Consider the following 15,996-nt stretch of genomic DNA (forward strand, 5'->3'; position numbering starts at 1 on the left):
GTCATTAAGAAATAGTCCCCGAGCTCTGGCTCAGTTGTTTGAAGGGTCATCACGTATACTAAAAAGCTGCGAGTTCAGTTTCCCATCAGGGCACATACCTAGGTTGTGGGTTCAGTCTGTGGTTGGGGTGCATATGGGAGGCAATGTCTGGGACCAACATGGGGAAGCCTTCAGTTTATTGGGCACAGGGGGATTTAATTTAATCTAAGAACTTTCAAATTGGAAATGCTTAACTTTAGAAGAACTTAACTTATTTAGTTCAAACAGATCATATTTAACAACCATTCAAATAAAATTAAAACATGTTACATATGTGTTCCGAAACACGTTAACTAATAGAAATTTCCTCAGTATAGTGGGACAAACTTTGTAGACAGACTAGGATCTACATTCTGGTTCCACCATTTGCCTTGCTGAGTATATTGAAACATCAGGGATGTTAGTGGGTGAGTTGCTAGGGGACTTTACTTTTTGGTGAAAGAGGAGGGAGAAAGTTGGTGCACAAGTAGCAGGGTAGAGAGACAGAAGAGAGATGGGGAATGGAGGGCAGACTAGCACGTGTCCCCAGCCAGGGAAAGAGACTATTAGTGCTGCTTTGGAGGTAAGAGCCAGGATACAAGCAGACAGTGCTCTCAGGGAATCCATGTTCTCGGGGAGGGTGTTACATGGCACCAGTGGCTCTGTAAAGCACCTCCCTCAGTAGCTTGCAACCAGTAGATACTAAAAAGCACACTTTAATCAAAGAACATGAGCAAATTGATTGCTAAGCTCATGTGAGCATCCTCCTAGAGATCCTCAGGAATAACTAGAGTCCTTGAGGGAAAATGGTCAGAGTGCCCCAGTCACACAGTCAGCACCAACAACCCAGTGACAGCATCGCTCTTGTCCTCACAGGCTGGTTGGAGGCCTGGGAACATTCAGAACTCATTTTTTATACAATTGTATAAATACTATGTTATCTCACTAATATGTGGAATCTAATGAACAAAATAAACCCATGAACGAAATGGAACCAGAAGCATGGATACATGGAACAGACTGGCCAGTGCCCGAGGAGAGGGGCTGGAGGTGACTGGATAAAGAAGGTGAAGGGATTAGCTAAAGGACATGAGTGCTCACCCTGTGGACAGGATCAATGGTTTGGTGAAGGCCAAGGGAGCGGGTGTGGGGGAAGGTGGAGATTGGCAAAGGGCGGGCTAAAGGGGGACACCTGCGGTTAGGTAACATAAAAAAACAAAAAAACAGGACATTAAGAAAATCATTTATTTGATAAATTTTACAAAATAAGTTGCCATTTTGGAAGCTGGAATTGTAACTGCCCCATATACTTAATGTATCTTACTGCCACAAATGTAAAACAACACGGAGATCTTAAATGCCGTGGGACCTTTATACCAAGAGATAGCCAACCAGTCCCCCTGCCCAGTTTGTTTGGGGTCCTGAGATGGCCAATGCCCCGAAGCTCTGCTTCCCTGATGCATATGAAGATAGTGAGGGGACAGAGTGAAAGGAGAAGAAACAAAAGAGAAGAGGGAAGAAAAGTCTTCTCTTGGGAGTGCTCCCCACCTTCTCACTTTCAGCTCATTTCTGCTCCTTATGAGGCTGCTGCTTCTGTGTGTCCCCCCCCCCCCCCCCCCCCGCTATTCCTCTAGAATCACCCACCCAGGCTTCATCAAGCTCCAGGACCTCTGTCCCAGGCTGCGGCAAGGAAGGGGGAACCCATTCCCATTGAAGGGGTTTTAGCCATCCTATGTTTTAACTCTGAGTGACAACTTTCAGAATCTTAAATTCTAATTTGAGTTCCAAAGCAGATATTCTCTGTGTTTCCAGAGTCATCTGGAGATTAACGATTCTCTTGAGAGCCTAATGCAAAATCTTAATCTCTCTCAATCAGACTTAAATAGCTTTTGTCCTATGAGGCAGAAATCACTGTTGACATTAGGGACTGAATCCAACATACTGGCCAGACAACTAGAGATATAAACTTCCATTAATAATAGCAATAAAAACAATAACAACAACATCAACAACACAATAACAATAATGGCCAACATTTATTTATCACTTACCATGTGCCATGCATTACACTAAGTAATTTACATGTATTAAACATTTGGTCCTTATACAGTCCTAGGAAGGAGACAGCATTATCATCCCTATTTTACAGGTCAGAAAATTGAGTCACAGAGTAACCTGCTAGAGGTTTCACATTGTACTTTATAAGCCAGCAGTAAACTCAAAGATGAGTCTCTGCAGATCAAGTGCTCACTGCACTCCACTAAGAAAATACAGCAGCCCGGCCAGGCGTGGCTCAGCGGTTGAGCGTCGACCTAGGATCCAGGCGATCGGGGTTCGATTCCCGGTCAGGGCACATGCCCGGGTTGCGGGTTCGATCAATTACTCTCTCATCATTGATGTTTCTATCTCTCTCTCTTCCTCTCCTTTCCTCTCTCTGAAATCAATAAAGATATATTTTTAAAAAAAAAAGAAAAAAAGAAAATACAGCAGAGAAGACATGTTTCAATGCTTTGTAACAGCCTTCAAAGACGGTACTAAAAATGTCAAGATTTGGGACAATATACTTTTATGAATTTAATTAATAATATGTTATAATGTAATAGTTTTCTTAATTTTTCATTCAACTCATATTTATTGAGAACTTAATATATATAAGGCACTGATGTAGAAAAATTCCTAACCTACTGGGGTTTAAAACTAAATTGCTACATTCAAATAATTATATTACCAAAATATTGAAAAAAGAGAAAAATTCACTCATAATAAACCACCCCAACATAGCTACTATTATAATTTTCAATATTTTTTCTAATCTTTTCCCATTTGCTTTACCTACTTCTTGATATACATACAATTTCCTTTAAATTATATCAGGAAAGGAAAGGTGTTCATTTTTGAAAGCTATTTTATCTATTTGTTATTTACTGGATTTTTTATGTTATTAGATTTTGCATGTTTTTTAAAAAAGATAGTCTCAAGAAAAAGCACTGAGAGAGTCCTTCTTAAGAATCATATATAATTTTAAAATTTTATATAGAAAGACCACTAATCTCTTTTCTTAAAATTTAATTGTAGTTGATTGCTTTTTTTATATTCAATTATTGAATATAGTATGAGGCTGGGCAGATAAGATCAAACTGTAATGCCCAAGAAAAGAAAATCCTGGTTGATTAAGTGATTAATTATTAGATTGATTAAATGATGGAATTATTAGATTACATAAACTATATATTACATTGTATTTATCACGTCTTCTAGTGGAGGCATCATTATTATTATATATTAGAGAATACGATGTCACAACTTTGGTCATTTTAGTTTTTGTACACATTTTCAAAATGATGCCTAAACTTCCTATTTTCTATGTTCTATTTGGTTTCTTTTGCATATAGTTTCTATCTAGTTCATAGTACATTATTAAGAGGAAAATCAAACTAATCTAAACATACTCTAGGTCCAATAAACATATTAAAGTCCCAAATAAAATGAAAACATTTTACCTGTTTTCCAACCAGTGTTATGAATTAATGTATTTTCCAAAGATGTTTTATTCCAACTCTGAAATTTCAGTTTCTTCAGATTCATATTTACTTGTGTATGATCTTCATTAATGTTGATAGGTGATTGGGGCTATTCCATGTTGGATGTTTCTTTCTCCAATATTTTTGATTTAGTGGTCCCCCAAAAAAGAAAGGGTAAGGAGTTAGTTTCATAAATTACCATGCAAAAACTTAATTTTATATTATAGTTAATCCATTACATTAAAATGTGTACAAGAGTAAGAAAAATTAAGACATCTTTGACCAATTCATAGAACAACTATGCCTAGATTTAGATCCTGGGTTTTAATATGAGACACTATTAAAGGAGGCTTATAGAACTGTAACCAAAATGCAGGCTCAGCTTCCTGCATAGAAAGAGAAAAATTCTATCTAGTTCATAGTAAATTATGAACTAGAGGCAGGTGATGGCGCAAAAGGAAAGAGGTTTATTCAGGTGCCACAACCTGGGAGAGTGGTGGACTTCTGTCTCAAAGACCATCCCCACTTCCTGCTCAGACCCTTGGTTCTTATAGAGATAGGGAGGGGAAGGCTTATTTCTATCCAGTTATCTTTCTAGCTTTTGTTGCTCTGGGGCCTTATATATTTATCTTTGTAGCTTTTGACATGCTCAGTGTAAGAATCTCCCCCTGCCATCTTGGACAATGGGGGAGACTCCCTCATGCTCCCAGACTGTCTAAGGTAACAGAACAACCACATCAAGTGCATAGATCAACACAGCTTTCTTTAGCCATCACACTCCACCAAATCAACAAAAGCCTAATTGTGTTATAAGGCAGTGAGTCCTAGCCAAGGGTTCCAGATTGAAAGGTGTCCAGATGATAGTGCAGACTTCTTCAGCACTCTCCATGGGGGTAGCCCCCTTCATACCTTCTCTCATCCCTGCCATTAAATGATGTGGTTTAATTTCCAATTGCTCAGTCTTAATAATAAAATCATAATCACCAGCACATCCTTGAAATATTTCCTTCATCCCCCACCCCATTTTTCTGGTCATCAAACCTACCAGATTTTATTGTTTAACATTAAGAAAAATAAAACAGGGCTTTCTATAAAGATTTTTGCTGCCAGTAAAGTGAATGCTCACCTGTTCCACAGAAAGAACAGTCCTCTAAACCAACACTTCCCTACGCTGCCTTTATTGCACCCCTACCTGAAACCATGAACCATCTCTCATCACCTTATTTCACTGGACCTTATGAAGCTAGCGCCCAAACAGAGCTAAGAACATCTATCTTTTATTTAAAGGTCTATTAAAATATATGAAATGTTGCAAGTCCAAGTCTTAAACTTTTCCTGGTTAAACTAGAATTTCTGCAGAGTCCCATGAAAGAGCACACTTTCCAGCTTATATTCTCTTCGATGCTTTTCTTTCAGAAAACAAGTTGGGTAAGCCAAGATTTTATGTGGCTGATGTTGAGGGAAATTATGAATAAACACACTCCATACCACCCTAATCTATGCCATTTACTTCTTATGATAAAGCAATCAGCGAGGATGGACTTCCATACAAGCCCTCATAATGTGATAAACTAACTTTGCATAATTTAGCCCAGGAAAGAAATAATAATCAGTCATCTCATGAAACTGCCTATATAGCCAGGGAAAATTAGGCAATTCATCTCCTAGTGAGGCATCTACCAAAATCTACAGGTGCTTAAAAATAAATCTAACTCTATTCCTAGAGAGTGCTTGAGTATTATATGCTTTAAATACACATAGTGATGCACATGCACATGTCAGCTTCTAGGAGCCGCTCTAATGATTTGAGTAATAATATGTTCATTTCACTATAAAGAACAGTGTCAGAAGGACAAGAAAGCACTGCTGGTTTCACCAATGTCAATGCAAGAGAAGCAGAGAGAGAAAATGCAGCACGAATCAGGAAGGCCCTTGGTATCACTTAAATTTTTAATACAGTGAAATAAATTCCAAGACTTTTCGGAAGAGCCTCATAGTTGTTGTTCACGGAAAGATAAAAATTTAAGTCTCTAGTATTGGTGCATACGATTTATAAGCCTGCTGTTTGCTATGGCATTTAGTGATCATCTCTATTTAGATTCCAATTTGGTTTATCCAAACTGAACACTTGATTTCTGCCCTGAAACCAGCTCCTCCTACAATCTTTGTCATCCATAAACTTAGAAGTCACCCTGATGCCTCTCTTTCCCTCCTCAGCAAGCCTTTTGGGCCTACCTTCAAATCATATCCCTAATCAGACCATGTCTCATCTCCACAGTTACCACCTTAGCCCAACCCACTGTCATCATCAGCCTATGACTTAATCTTCTATGAGCAGCATTGCCGTCGCCTAGGAGATTGTTAGGAAAGTCAGGTTGTAGCCTTACTAAGTCAGAATCTAATTTTAACACAATCCCCCAGAGATTCATATACACTCCTTGGCTCAGGTCCCTCCCATAACTTTTCATTTCACTCAGAGTAAAATGTAAATAAACCCCTTACCATGGCCAATAGATACTATATATCATCACTTGCTTCCTCTCTGATCTCATTTCCTACTACTCTGTGGTGATCACTCTGGCCACACTGGCTTCCTGAGATGTTCTACCTCAGATGTCTGCAGGGCTCTCTCTCTTACTCTCTGGCTTCAGTGAGGTCCCTTTCCAAATGCACATCCTTAGAGAGGCTTTACCTGGACATCCTGCGCAAAATACACTGCCCTCCCTTGGGCATTCTCAATTCCTTCTCCTTAATTTACTTTTGTACTAAGATATTAGTTATATTTATTTGTTTCCACACCCTAGAACCTGAAGAAAAAAGGGCCTGGCACATAGCAGGTGTTCAATAAACATTTGTTGAGAGACTGAATCAGAGAAATAAAAGATGATTATGTCTTTTGTTTCATGAGTTTAAGTTCACAGGGATCTAACATGAAATGGTCACAGAAAAACAAACAAAGAAAAGCATTTCTAAGTTCAACTGAGGGTCACATTTTACTGCTTGCTATATAATAAATTTGTTGAGGAGTCCCAACCAAATGAAGGATATCAAGAAAGACATGATGTTCAACCTAAATGTTGCCTGACACTTTACAGCACAATGATCCTGAGTAACAACATTATGTTTGAAGTGAATCAAATAATTACACTGAGTCTGGATTTAGTTTCTAACACCTACTAGAACATGGTGTCAAGTACAGGTTCAAAAAGCCTCCTTAATATTTGTGATTAAAAGACAGAATAAAAGAGGCAGAATAGGAAGAAATATTTTTATGAAAAGTTTATAAAATAGAAAAAGTCCATAAAAAGAATTTTTTGTAAAAAGCCTATAAAACAAAGGTCTCCTGAAGTTCTTTTTGCAAAGGACACTAGAAATGAGGTTGTCTCAAATCATCATAAGTAGAAAACCAAGGGGAGTCAACTAATAAAGTGTTAAAATTGTGATGAACCGTAGATTGAAGAAGCATAATGTACTTTACCGCTTTTTAATAATGAAATATTAGATTAATCTACTGCCTGTTTGTGTTTTTGGAGCTAGAAAGAGGAAAGCAGCTGGCAAATGTAGAGAATGGCTGCTATTAAAGCTGCTTGAAACCAGATCGATCACAAACAACTTCAAAACGAGAAGCTGTTTAGTCAAGACTGTGTTTTCCTTCCTTATCAGCTCTAATGGGACAATCATAGGACAGTGGAAGATCTTCGCAAGGCTGTATGACATAGCCAAGTGACGGGGTTACACAAGTCAGGGAACATAGCTACTAATTTATTTAAGAAATTGTTAGCATGAATGTTCCTTAAAGTTTATGATATTCAAGAAAAGTATTCACTGATATTGAGTTTAATAGAGAAAGAGATCATAAACTTATTTCAAAGTTCTTGTTTAAGATGTTAAGATATTTCAAGTTGCAAAAATCCAAATAAACAAAAAAAAGCCAAAATAACAACTGCTGCTCTGTAATATGTAAACAACTGAAGTTTTTGCGGGAAAACTGGAAGTAGGATTATTAGCTGTGGGAGAGAGACAGGTAGGAGAGTGGGCTTGAGGGAAATAGTGAGGAATGAAATAGTGGACACCTGGACTGATGCAAAGTACTGAGGGCTCGGAGGGAGTGTGTGTGTGCACGTGTGTGCGTGTGTGCGTGTGTGTGTGTGCGTGTGTGTGTTTGCAAGTTCAATAGTCCAGGTGGATGAGTAGAGAGGGCAGGGAGCCGCAGTCCTACAGAGGAGATCAGTAGAGTGGCTGGAGGTATAAAAGCTCAGGGAACGGGGGCTCTGGCAGGAAGTCGTAGAAGCTCCCTCCCCTTCCCCACTGACCGCATCTCAAACCTGCTATGGAGAGAGAAGGGTAATGGTCCTAGAAAAGCTATTAAACAGTTACAACCGCAGTGTGTTCTGTCACCTTTCATTCTAAGCTCGAACATGATGGCATGTTGGAGATGATGCAGCGGTGTTTCCACTGCTCTGGCCTGATACCAAATGTTTAACAAACCACAGCTGGAATTGAACTAGCCACAGAAACCACCCAGGAGTTCTTGGTGCTCTCCCCACCCACCCCCGACAAGCCACCCCCGCTGAAAAGGAAGAAAACCTCAGGGATTAGGTAACTCTGTGATTAATGCCATGACCTTTTTACGTGCATGATTCCAGTGCATCCACCATGTTTGAAGAATCAGGCTTCAGAACGAAGGCAGTGCAGGCCGATTAAGTGCAGGACTTCTTTCTGTAGTTTTTGCTGTTCACCAACCTCAACGAAAGGCAGGCAAACTACCTGCGGAATGACGAGAGCAACAGAGTGAGATTTCTTTCCTTGTTTCCTTTGCAGTCCGGCTATCAAGGGTGCTGCAGCAAACACAGAACCAAGGAAGCCCTGGGAGTGACTCCTTGGTTTAAGGAACGAAAACTCTTCTTGTAGAACAGCCTTGAAAGTGTCTTAGAGCCACTGTGAACTCCCCTGTGGTCACCACCTCTCCTTTTCAATAACTGAGGAGCCAGGCTCGCCCAGCAGGAAGCAATGGCACAGTAGATAATACCAGTTTTCTGGCAGTAACACCACCGTGATCGTGTCTGTCCCCAACCCTTACTGTCCACACACTTATTATTGATATGGGGTGTGACTCTTGGCTCTGTTTCCTGCTTTTGGTAGAAGGACCAGAGATTCAGAGTTAAAGTCTGAAACACAGATATCACCTTATACCTATTTGTGATAGAACTTCTGATACATTTTTCTACAGTACTGTTTTATTGCTTTGGCTAAATAGCAGGCTGCCTCTAAGACCAGAGATTCTGGTTTAATCCCCACATAGAACCATCAGCTTCTCCTTTCTGTATACACTTATTACAGGAGTCTTTCTTATATCAGATCTCCTCCATGCGTGCCACTGCTCATGTGCAAGGACTAAGAAAAAGCTGTGGGAAAACACCATAAATCCATTACTTCAGCTGGAAAGTTTATATCTTGTATTATTCTAGATCTCATCAAAACTTAATTCCAATGAATGCAGCTTTCATTGATTGTTCACTCACTCATCAAATATTTAATGAAAGGCCTAGTGAGAGATAGAATACAAATCTGGTGCTTAATATTCAAAGATGAATGAAACACTACCCATCATCAAAGACCTCCTTCTAGTGAGGACACGAGGCATATCAACTGTGAATTATAATACAATCTAATAAGTATGACAGACATCAGAGATATGCATGGAGTATTCCAGGAACATAAGAGTTGTACCTAGTCCAGACAGGACAAGAGACAAAGATGGCTTTGAATGACAATATATCTGAGAAAAGTCATAAATGATGGGCAAGGATTATCAAATTGAAGGTGGGGAAGGAAGTCAGGGCCAAAGGTATCTAGAAGCAGAGAACAGCATGAGCACAGAATGGCTATTTAGGAAAAACAGCAGGAAGTTCTATGTGCTGATACATAAAATGCAAGGCAGGGAGGGGAGAGGAATGGGTAGAGTGAGCAGATTTTGAGGTTTTACATCCCGGGACAAGGGGGTTGAACTTTTTCGGATAGGCTGTTGAAGGGATTTAAATTGCAGATAGTTCTCAACTGGGCTCATTTGCCCCTCACTCCCAATCCTCCCGCCCCCCACAAACACACAAACCCCCGAGGTGTGGTCCTCTGACTTGACATAGGACCATCCGCAGCAGGTTAAGTCTCACTTAAAGGGGCTATGCCTCTTCCCAGGGGAGCAAAGCCCATTTATGGTTACACAGTTTGCAGAGGAAGATTTGCTCCAAATTTGTTGAGATTGGTGAGAGAATTGGTTGGTGGCTTTTACGAATCCCTGGGCAGGGGCCCCAAATGCAGGGCTAGCATTTGCCATGCCCAGAGCACAGGCAGAGTTGCTCAGAGCAGGAGCCTCCAAACACAGTCCTGGTTCCTCCAAAGTGAGAGAGGTAGTCTTACTTGGGGGATGGAGGCAGGCATTTTGACTGAGAGATGGCATTTCTCTGTAAAAAAGACTGGTGCTATCGCCCCCCCCCCCCCAGCACTACTGTTTTGCTCAGGGGTGCCCAGGGACTCTGTGTGAATGGGGGTCCATAAGCCTAGCCAGTCATTGCAGGTGTGCTGTCCCCCATCACTCTACCTGTGGTTTGGAGAGTTGGGCTGCAAGTGATCTGGTGGCATGTGGTGACAGAGGGACCTCTCCTCCCAGGTGAGACATTTTCCCCTGTGAGGGCACCACCCGTGTTTTGGCCAGGTGGGCCCCAGTTGTAGTGATGGAAAGTGGGAATAACAGGCCCTTCCATCCTGGGGGGGGGGGGGGGAGTTGTACCCTCCCACAGCATCACCTGCATTCTGCACAGGTGGGTTCCAGGTGCCTGGAAATAAAGTGCAACTACAAGTGTGTCTAACCACAGGGAAGGTGCTGGGGCTTGCATCCATAATGGATGTGATGTAGCCAGGAAAGCCCCTGGTGGTCTGATAAAAGGGAAAACAAGCATGTCTGGGCACATACCTTTCTTCTCCATGGTGGTGGCTGTTGCAAGTGCAGGAGGTTTTCTGTGTCCAGGTGGGCCTCAGGTGCGTGGACGGCAGGTGTGAGCAGGACACCTCCACTCATGGGAATGGTGTTCCGCGCTCCCGTCGCCATGCCACCTGTGTTATACCAGGTGGGCTCCAGGTGATTGGATCTGAGGTGGAACCAGCAGGGTATCCACGCATCGGGGTGCAGCCAGATGCACCCTCAGTCACAAGGCCAAAGTGAGCTCTAGAAGCGGTGCTGTGCGCCTTCCTGAGTTCATCTCTAATGGCGATGCCCTGGGGGCCTGTGAATGAGTGGGTCCCGGGGTGGTATGCTGACCCCATAGCTCCCACCACCCATGGGAGCTGCAGGGCCCATAACCAAAAGTGGGCCTGCAAATGCGCTGGCAAACCGTGAGCTACTGTTCCCTGTGCTGGGCGTCTCGGTGGCAACGCCAACGCCACAGGGGCTGCTAAGAGGAGACTGGGGAGAGACGTTCCCTTTGGGGACTACCTTGGGTCCTAAGGTGGGCTGAGCTGCGGTTTGAGGGTCCGTGGGATGGTCTGGGCTGAGGCAGTAGTTCTTCAGTGCTGGTTGGCTGGTGGAGGGGCTGCAGGGTGCTGGTACTGGATTTGGTAAACTGGCAGGAATCTCGTGTCACTGGGGTCGTGGAAAGGCACGACTATGACCGGATAGCCAGCAGGGGTAGTGTCCATATCACTGTCCTCATAATTTATAGTGGCATAGCAGGGAGGGGTAGTGTCCATTTCACTCTCCTCGTCATCATCTAAAGGCGGCCTTGAGGTCAGATCTGTAGATTCCTCGTCCGTGGAGAGAGCCCTCGCCCAGCCAGGAGGGGCGGCCCGAGCGGCACTGTGGTCAGCCCTGACCTCCGCTGTGCCCGCCAAGGTCCCTTCACCCTGACCCTCAGTGCCAGGGCCCAGGCCTTGGTCAGCGTCAGAGCCCAGGTCCTCCGCAGCTGCAAAGCAGGGCAGCTTCGGGGGCGGGGGCAGCTGACTTCGACCCCACAGCACTGGGGGCAGCGGGAGCTCGAGGGGCAGGGGCATTTTCCTCTTGGATGCCCTCCTGCCCGCAGAGGCCAGTGGCGGGGGGCTCCCCGAGGGCTCCCCAGCCCCCGCTTCCTTACACGCAGGCGGCGACCCTGGGGGGCGGGGTGGGTGGTCCGCGCACGCCACCCCCTCTGTGGGCGTCTCGGGCGGCGGGGAGCAGCCGGGGCTGGGGCCCGAGGGCGCGGCTGCCTCCCAGGCGGGCTGCGGGGCAGGCGGCGCGTCTCCCCCGGGGCCGCCCGAGCTGGCGCCCCCCGGGCCTTCTGGGGGGGCGCCCCCCCTCAAGCTGCCTGGGGGGTCCTGGGGACCGGAGTCCAGGGGCCCAGGGCTGCCCTGGCCAGAAGCGAGGGCTTCCGGGGCCTCCAGGGGGTTGGGGGTCAGTGGTGACTGCCCCCTGCTGGAGGGGCTGCTGGGGGCATCCTGCCCCGCGTCCGCTACCTGACGGCCTTCGCTCTCTGACTCGCTCTCGGGGGACTCCTCCTGGCCGGCCCCCCCCCTCGCCCCTGGGGAAGCGCCGGGTGGCCTCGGCCTCGGGGCGCCGGCTGCCGGCCGGGGCAGGAAGCAGCGGAGGGGGAACCGGTGCCCCAGCGGCGGGATGTGGACGGCGCTGGAGGGCCCGCACGGCCTGGAGCTGCGCCTGGACAGCGCGGGCTTCCTGGGGGGGTCCTCCCAGCAGGCCGCGGGCCGCACCCCCAGAGGAAAGGGCGTGGGCGCCGGGAGGGGGCTCGGCCTCCTCTCCGCGACGGGAAAGCCGGGAGCTGCGGGGGCGCGGCCCCCGGGCAGGCGCCGGGGAGCGGGGCCCCCGACGGGCGCCTGGGGGTGGCCCCTGCCGGGCGGAGCGTCGTCCGGGCCAGCAGGGGGCGCCCGGGGGCGGCCGGCGGGCGGGGCGCGGCGGGGGCGGATTCGCCGCGGAAACTTAGAGAGCAGGTTGCCCATCGGGGGCCGCTGCGCGCCGCGGACGGCGGACGGCGTCGGGGAGAGCGGCTCCTCGCTGCCCACCCGCGGGCCAGCGCGCACCGAGCTGCTTCCCCACGCCGCTTCCCACGTCTCCATGGGAACGTCAACGGGGAGAGGCGCACGTGCGAGCGCTGCACGCGTGGGAAGGGGGAGCGCGGAGGGCAAGGGTCAGGCTCGACCGCGGGCCAATCTGTCCGGCGCTTCCCAGCGCGCGGCGCTCCAGCTGCGGTTGCAGGTGCGTGGCACCTGGCCCCCCCCTCTGCGGGGTGCGTTCCAGACCAGGAGGCCCACCCGCGGGACCTCGCCCGCCTGGCCGCGGGGTCTGCGGGCGCTTCGGAGCCTTCCCGGGGCCGGGAGGCCAGGGCCTGCTCGCGGCCAACGCGGGGCCCCGGGGCCCGCAGCCCGCAGCCCGCTTCCCCGGGGGTCCCCCGGCTTCCCCGGAGGCCGGGCTCGGGCGCGCTCCCGCGGCTGCGGGGCCCCAGCCTCCCGGGCAGGCGCGAGGGTCCCTGAGGCGGGGACATCCCAGGACATCCCCGAGGAGAGCCAGCGGCTGGGAGGGACTGAAACCAAATGCGCTGACTCATTAATGAGGAAAAAGGGAGCCTTTCCCCAGGGGCCTTCTTTGGAGAGAAGGAACTGCCCTTGTCAGCCGATGGAGAGGTGGCGGGAAGCATCTCAGCAGCACCCTCTGTGGCTTTTGAGACTAACCGAGGGGCCAGAGCCTTTGACACGCCCAGAGGACACAATCAGGGGCATCTACAGACGTGGCCTTGTCATTTCACCCTTGGGATGGGCTGGTTCAGGAAAGAAAGAGTGGCGGTGGCCTTTGCTCTGGGGACTTAAAACCTTTCCACTACCTGGTCTTATTCGATCTCAGCCCCCAATGAATTTTTGGCCATGTGTAATATTAACTTAATAATCATCTGTTTTGAAGATTAGACATTAAAACTGCATGTTTCAATATGCTATTTTCTGAGCATTGTTTATCCCTTAACCACACAAAAAACAGCACAAGAGAGCTGTGATGAATGGCTGCACTGAATGTTACATTAGGTTTCCAATTAAGTTGCCCCAAAGTGAGGAACTTTAATTATATTTCTACCAGCAACACTAAATACTATAATATCCTGTCTGGAAAATACTAGACAACTGATTAAAAAAAGAAACTGGACTTAAACATCTTCTTTTCTAAAATAAAAACGACTAAATAACAAATTAAATAAATATGATTCTTTTTTGTCAGTTATATTTGATTAAAACCCTTCCAAGCTGTTTGTCATTGCGTGGTAGGCCCTGTTTAGTACTAACTAGTCTCAGTGCTTCTCTTCCCAGTGCCCTGCCCTCTGTCATACTGAAGTCCATGGGGTGCCCTGAAGAGGGCACCACACCCCCCAGGTGGCACCTCCCAGGTCGGCTTATCCCTGCTCTGTCCTGTCCCGGCATATGCTCCCCTGCTCTCTCCATTGGCCTCCTCACTCCTGCAGACTCGAGTGGGCCATCGCGCCCACTGGGGTGGCACCCTGACTCTGCCTTGGTCCTCGCCAAGTCTGGCTCTGGCCAGAGCGCAGGCCTGTGCCCTGGTGGGAACTCGGTGCCCATAGGGTACAAGATAAGTGATGTGCACGTGCGGCTGTGTGACTGGCCAGCTGCGCCCATGTTCTGGGCATCCAAGCCCCAGGGCGGTGGGCGCAGAGAGGTAACTGCCTGCTGCCTCATTGTCTCCCCCCCTGACCGAGCCCCAGGAAGGGACTTACTGAGTGTGTCACCTCTTTCCCTCTGTCCCGAGCAAAGGCCCAGCCCTCATTCACTGCACATTTAACAAATGGCTAAAGGACTCCATTTCCACAGAAGGCAAATATGGCAGGTAACCCTTAATGGCTGTCTGTTGCTCCATGCAGTGTCTACCCAAATGTCCTTCTGATTTAACGTGGAACAGTGTTGTTTCCACTAATAGCTACCATGTCCTGTGTGAACCAGTGTGTTCAGCCACGAGCTGGCCTTACTCTCCTCATTTCACAGTTTGGAAAGGTGACATTAAGTGGCTTGTCCAAGTTCACAGAATTATAAAGGACTGAAGCAGTATTTGAACCCAGGTCCTGATTTTAAAGACTTCCAAAACTCTCCACTATGCTTTATATTTATAAGGGAACATAATTTCTGCCTATATAATTTTATAACAAGAACTGATGACCTTAATGACATGAAACTTTTCAAAAATAGTATTACCTGTTTCCCCCAGACTGGAACAACTGAATTCTTGCTTGCTCCACTCTGAGTATCCGCGCTCAACAGGCACTGTTATATTGGCCCTGTGCATGCTCCTGTGATGGGATTTTCATTAGAGACACACTGTCTCCTTTCTACTTTCTTAAACTGAATTTGAGAATAAGAATTGAGGTTTGCATTTATGTTCAATATTTATTTTTATTAAATCTAATCTGAAAGTATTACATGAACATTTTTTACAAGTAAAGAAGATAAGAACATAGAAGAAAATAAAAATCTCCTATAATGTCAACAACCAGAGATATAACTGCCAGGAGGATTTTGGTGAGTATCTTTCCACGCCTTTCTATTAAGTTAAAAATATATTATTTCTCACAAAAATGAAACTGTACTATACACACACACACACACACACACACAATAAACATATCTGTTTATTGATTTTGTTTTACTTGATGATATAAATATATTATTAATATCCCATTTTTTATGTAGAATTTCATTGTATATCATAACAAAGTATTAAACCAACTTTTCAGTTTGGGACATTTGAGCTACATTTACATATTTTACCATTATAAATATCTAATTTACAAATATTCTATTTATCTAATCTATAAATATCCTCATTTTGACCAAGAGTGAAGAGTTGACATGAAAATTGTCAAAATTCTGCTCTCAGTAAATGCAAATGTAGAAAAACATATTTTGCAAAACTAGATTGCAAATCATTGCAAATCCATGTGAGGTCTGTATCCATGTAAATTCCTTGGGTGTAGAGGTCATGCTTCATTCACTTTTGCATTCATAGCAGGAACTCAGTAAGAGTTTGTGAATGAATACGTTTTACCAGAACTTAGTCCTTGATTTTTGCATTTTTTTATATGGAGCTGCCGTTTACTAGAAAGGTGTGTCTTTTTAACACCATGGAATGCACACTGGTTTTCTAAGATTCACAGAATTTAGTGGAACCACTGGGGCTTGAAGGAGTTAGTAAAAGCTGTCTTTTAGATGAGAAATATGTGTGAATAACTACTCAGACATGGAATGAGTGTCATGTAGGTGACAGTCAACTTTGACCCACGCCTTCCGGCTCCAGATGCTTTCCCACAGCCCCCCTAGCCCACTAGCAAGACTCCCCAGGAGGAGCAGGGCCTCCTGAAGCACAGTGGGAAAGGTGTGGGCTCAAAAATCAAGTAGTCTTTTGGTTTCAAAGCCCAGTCCAGTACTT

The sequence above is a fragment of the Miniopterus schreibersii genome (genome assembly GCF_964146895.1).
Source record: "Miniopterus schreibersii genome assembly, chromosome: 5".
Lineage (NCBI taxonomy): Eukaryota > Metazoa > Chordata > Mammalia > Chiroptera > Miniopteridae > Miniopterus > Miniopterus schreibersii.